We start from the raw sequence: 6152 nt of genomic DNA, 5'->3' as shown, positions 1-6152 counted from the left end.
GAATTTAGGCAAATGTTTAGCTGTGTGATTTAATGTTGCACTGATTATGTGGTTGGTTTTTTTTTTTTTTTTTTCTGTTTTAGATATGTTCTCCTAATCAGATCCTTGAATTTAGTGACAATTAGTACAAGTTCCAGAAATCTATTGTTATCAGTAAAAGTGCTGTGTACCAAGATGCGTGATGTAGATGTTAAGGGGGAGTACAAATAATGCCTTTTTTTCCCATTCACAGAGGAAGCAGTAAGAAGTCAAGGTTATTCCACAGAAATGAATAAATGCAGCCTGGCAAGCTATTTATTTTCCAAACTGCAAGAGGATCTCAGAAACAATAAGGATAACATAACAACAAAAATCTGAAGAAATTGCTTAATTTTCTTAAAAAATAATTGGAGCTGAAAAAAGGGCATTTCATAACAAAGAAAATCTTCAGGCAGGGAAAAAAAAAGAGTTGTCTAACCCAGTGTTTAGGATAGATTAAAGGAATTCCAGGGGCTGTTTTGCTGCTATTATAGAAGTGTGTAGGGCATTTAATCTGTCTTAGTTGCCCAATCTGTAAATGGGCACTTCTGGATAGTGTTGTGCAGTCTTTAGATGTTTCATGGTGCAACAGAAAAGCATTTCTTAGTGTACTTAAAAAGTGACTATTGGGCCTCATGCTTTTGAGATAAAAGATAGTTTGGCTTATATGTCCTGTAAGAGCTGGTTCCCTAAGGTGGTGGTTGCAACTTAGAGTTTTTGTGGGGTGTTTTTTGTTTTTGGTTGTTTGTTTTTAACTGTTTAATGGACTGATTTTTGATGTTGTCTCTGGAATATACAGATCTCTGCGGACTAATAGAAGGGAGGGTTGCTGTGAATAAAAAAGCCTCCTTTATTTGATCCCATGATCAGCAGAATTCTGTCATCCTCACAAAAGCATACTTAGAATCATAGAATAGTTAGGGTTGGAAAAGACCTTTAAAGGTTACCTAGTCCAACTCTCCTTGCAAGGAACAGGGACATCTTCAATTGGATCAGATTGTTCAAAACCCTGTCCAGCCTGGCCTTGAATGTTTCTAGGGATGGGGCATCCACCACCTCTCTGGGCAACCTGTTACACCCTCATTGTAAAAAATTTCTTCCTTCTTCTAGTTTGAATTTACCTCCTTCTAGTTTAAAACTGTTACCCCTAGGCCTATCACAACAGGCCCTGCTAAAAAATTAGTCCCCATCTTTCCTATAAGTCCCCTTTAAGTATTGAAAGGCAGATATAAGGTCTCCCCAGAGCCTTCTCTTCTCCAGGCGGAACACATCGAGCTCTCTCAGCCTTTCTTCATGGGAGAGGTGCTCCAGCCCCCTGATCATTTTTGTGGCCCTCCTCTGGACCCTCTCCAACAAGTGTATGTCCTTATGTTGAGGGCTCCAGAGCTGGATGGAGTACTCTAGGTGAGGTCTCATGAGAGCAGAGTAGAAGGGGGAGAATCACCTCCCTCAACCTGCTGGCCACACTGCTTTTGATGCAGCCCAGGATGTGGTTGGCTTTCTGGGCTGCAAGTGCACACTGATGGCTCATGCTGAGCTTCTTGTCCACCAGCACTCCCAAGTCCTTCTCCTCAGGGCTGCTTGCAATCCATTCTCTACTCAGCCTGTATTCGTGCTTGGGATTGCCCCAACCCATATGCAGGACCTTGCTCTTGGCCTTCTTGAACTTCATGAGGCTTGAACAGGCCCACCTCTCTTCCTTCTGGAATGCATCTCTTCCCTCCAGTGTGTCAACCGCACCACACAGCTTCGTGTCGTCATCATCGAACTCGCTGAGGTTGCAGCAACGAAGATGTTAAACAGTGCCAATCCCAATACTGCCCCCTGAGGAATACCACTCATCACCGATCTCCACCTGGACACTGAGATGTTGACTACTACTCTCTGAGTGTGGCCATCCAGCCAATTCCTTATCTACTGAGTGGTCTATCCATCAAATTGATGTCTCTCCAGTTTAGAGACAAGGATGTTGTGCAGGACAGTCTCAAATGCTTTGCACAGGTCCAGGTAGATGTTGTCATTTGGTCATCCCTTATCCACCAATACTGTAACACTGTTGTAGAAAGCCATTAAATTGGTCAAGCATGTTTTGCCTTTAGTGAAACCATGTTGGCTGTCAGCAATCATCTTATTTTCCATGTGGCTTGGCATGGTTTCCAGGAGAATCTGCTCCATGACCTTGCCAGGCACAGAGGTGAGACTGACTGGCTTGTAGTCCCCTTAGCATTAGCGTGGGACATGTTTCATATTTCAGCTACTAAACTTTCAGGGACGTCTTCATCTCACTAACAACTCAAGGCTGTTTGTTATAAGATATGACTGGAAGACCCCTTACCTTTAGACCAATTCAGATTGGGTCATACCATCGTATGAAAAGTAATATGCAAATGCCATGGCTTTTCCCATTAAATAAGCAGACTAATTTCATTAGTATTTCTTGAAAGAACAAGAGAGAAAAAAATACTTTGATCATTGCAAATCTTCTGTAGAAAATTTTGGTGACAGAACTGTCACCATATGGCTGTACATACTTTGCGCTACATGAAAGGAAATTAGTGGAACTTGTGGAAAACCTATGTAAAAGTAAAATACAACAAGCAGACAGCCTCTCTACAGATTATACTGGGAGTACTGCTGATGTCTACTCTGACAATAGGTGTGGAATGTGCTCAAGGTGGTGTGTCTCCTGATTCCCACTCTGTGCTGCCAGCCTTTAGCTCTGCTCAAGACTGAGCTGTTGGGTCTGCTGACAGCCTGGATTGCTTAACCTGTCCGTCTTAGCAACAGGTGATCTGAGGGCTGACCCAGGACGTGTGACACTGCTGGAAAGGCGAGTGACTGATTGTCACTGAGGAGCTATGCAAGGGGACTGCGTGCACTTCTCTTGCAGACCTAAACTATGCCCTAGGCTTGACCCTGAGTGTAGCTTTATGCACTTGCAACCAGCCTTGAGAGGTGCTCTGGACTGGAACACAGATCCAAGATTATAAGGTTAGAGACATTAAAAAAAAATGATTCCTATTTGAAAATTTCAGCATTTAGGATAGTAAAGAAAATTAACCAATCAAATACAGAATTAAAACTATTTATCAGAATATACAAGTTAGGAATGCAACATTTTGTTTTTTAGATTACCAGTGAAGTGACAAAGGTGTCTCTTACTCGCTGCTTTGCCTGAAAACGTGGATGTATGAAATGCCTGTCATATCACTGACATATGCTCACCAGATGTCACCAAAAGTATCAGGCCCTACTAAAAAATAAGAAACCATAGTTACTATATGATACAAAGGGATGTGTTAGGACTGTTGGTAAATTAAAGATTAAAATGGAGATTAACTCTTGAGAATAACCTTTCATTTATTATCCATCTTTAATTAAATCCAGAGTGGTTTAAATATATAGGGGCATCTTTTGGGCTATGTTTTAATTGTGAAAATGACTAGTTTGTGTATAGTTTATTCATGTTGCTATTTCAAGTTGCTTTAATTGCAGTACTTACGTAAGTTCAGGAAGCAGAATTTCATTCCATCTGGTGATTACTTATTTGCTTACACTATTCATAAGTCAGAAAACATAGAATTAAAAAAAAACCCTATTGAAAACTTGATTGAACATACTAGAGAAATTATTGTGACTAAATGTGTCCATATGGAGCCTGAAAATTTCAACACACTTCAAAAAATTAGCATAGGAAATAAACAGGGAGCTACAAGTGCTGTGATTTCACCAAGAAATCTATTTTTTCTACATTTCAACTGGCTCATATATCAAGAATAGACATATACAAAACTGCTTTTGAAGCTATTTACATTTTGTTATTTTATTGAATTAATGTATTATATGTACTTACTGAGATTGGAGCTGTTTACTTTCACTCTACCGTGAATCTCTAATCCAAGTTAAATACTCAAGGATCAAAAAATATGTTTCCACTTGGTCATATTAGGTCCAGCAGTAAAATATTTTCACACTCAAGCAGACGCATGACTCACTTGAGGAAGAGGTATGTTAAACTACTTAGCAGTTGAGCACTTTCCAGATCATGAGTCCTATCACTCTGATACCTTTAAAATCCACTGAGGTGACCTTCAGGCCATTGCTTTCTAGCAGAAAATTACTCAACAGCCTCTCCTGAATCAACAGCAAGTCTACAAGAGGACCTCTATACAGTGTGACATGACTGTCCTGTCTCCTGTTTTAGACACAGAAGCCATTTTGTACTGTCAATAATTTAGTTGCCTTTAATATACTGAAATTCACAATGTATCAGCTTAGATCACAAAAAGGTGATTTTGCTGTTTTGTTACGGATCTTTAGACTATGCAAACAACAGGTTGCAATGCTATTCTTTTAAAACTCCAGTGATATGTGAATTGTGCACATGTGCACAGCAGATCACTAGTTATTGCAGTAAAGGCAGTCTCTGCTTCTGCTATATATTTTCTCAACTGATATGGTCTTTTTTTTTTTTTTTGAGGTTGTCATATGGTATAACACTTTTACTAGTTGACTCCTCCCACTTTTCTTCAAACCACATCCTGATTTTTGGCCTCAGAAACCAAACATATGCACAACTTGCAGAACAACACATGATATTGTTTCTGTATAACATCATACCAGCTGGGATATAAATTCTTACAGACAATTTTATGCGAATGAAAAATACCTACATTAAGACATTTTCCATAGTTATGCAATACATACCACAGTAAAACATATGGCCTAGAGTCAGAGATCCTCACTTAGAACTATAACAAAGCCCCAAGTTAGGCCTCAGATCTTCAGACAATGTAATTTTGAATAGATCATTCTAATTTAGTTCTATTTTATTTTTTTTTCTATTCTGTTTCGGATTTCTGAAATCAAACATCAGCTAGTTTGCTGGTGTGTTGAAGACCCTTGAATTTTATCTATGTGATTTATTGAGTGTTGAGTCCAATAAAATTATTATGGAACTAAGGAACAGCTAATATTTGGTGAAATTCTAACTTGTTTCACAATTTGAAGATATACCAATAGGAAGAATTCAGCATTTTTTGGCAATTTATTTCAACATTTATCTTCATTATTAGAAAATGGTTTTGTTTCTGATTTGTCAATCTTCAGCTTCCAGATTTTATTTTCTTCCCTTTTGGGGAGTGTGTAGGGTTGGTGCGGGTGAAGCAGTAGTTATATTACTGTCCCTTCAGCATAAAGAGTCTTTACGCACAAGGATTTTTCTCCCATGATCTGTAAAATTTAATCAAGTAACCCTCAGCCCTCCTTTTTGGTAATCAAACAGATTGAATTTGTACTTTCACAGCAAATAATTTTCTCCTACTCTCAAATTAATTTTGAATGCAATTTTGTGAACTCTCAAATTTTCCACCATTCCCATTAAAATATGGACAGCAGATCTATGGGAATTATTCCAACAATTGCATCAGGATTCAAGGATTACATTAGCTCTGTTCATGCAGCTTCACAGTGGGAGCTCATGTGGAGTTGCTGGTCCACCATGGCTCATAAATCCTTGCAGAGTCAAGGCATTCCAAGGCACTGTACCCCATTTTTTGAAATTCCTTTGTATTGATGTATAACTTTGCATTCATCTCTCCTAAAATGCTCATTTTTTTCAGTGGGTCTATTTTGTCAAGAAATCTCTTCCTTGATCTCATCATTATGCACTACTCAAGTAAGCTTTCTATAATCCACAGATACTTTGTGTGGTAATTTCTATATGCAGCTCTGGATTGCTCTTGGAAATACTGAATAGCATTTGGCCTGATCCCTGCATTAGAAACAATTCAGTAATAATTGTATTGTTAAGGTCTCTTTTTATGACCTGCTGAACATAGATGTTAGGTAGATCTTTTTTTTCTTAATTAAAATATCATGCGGCATTACAAACTTTCATTATGTGTTTATCAATTAAATCAACAGAAGATAAGCACCTCATAGACAGATGAAAAAATATCAGTTGACCATGTAGCAAACAAAACTCCCAGGATTAATATTCTTCAGTTTTCTCTGCACATGGAACCTCATTTCAGCTTTAAAAAAAATTTCATATATAAATAACACTGTTCATGTTTTAGAAGTGGGGGGATTTTGATTTGCTTGGCATATCTATCCTAAAATGTGTAGGGGTT

The sequence above is a fragment of the Chlamydotis macqueenii genome, chromosome 2 (assembly GCF_036417535.1).
Source record: "Chlamydotis macqueenii isolate bChlMac1 chromosome 2, bChlMac1.mat, whole genome shotgun sequence".
Classification (NCBI taxonomy): Eukaryota; Metazoa; Chordata; class Aves; order Otidiformes; family Otididae; genus Chlamydotis; species Chlamydotis macqueenii.
Note: the sequence above shows the minus strand (reverse complement) of the source record.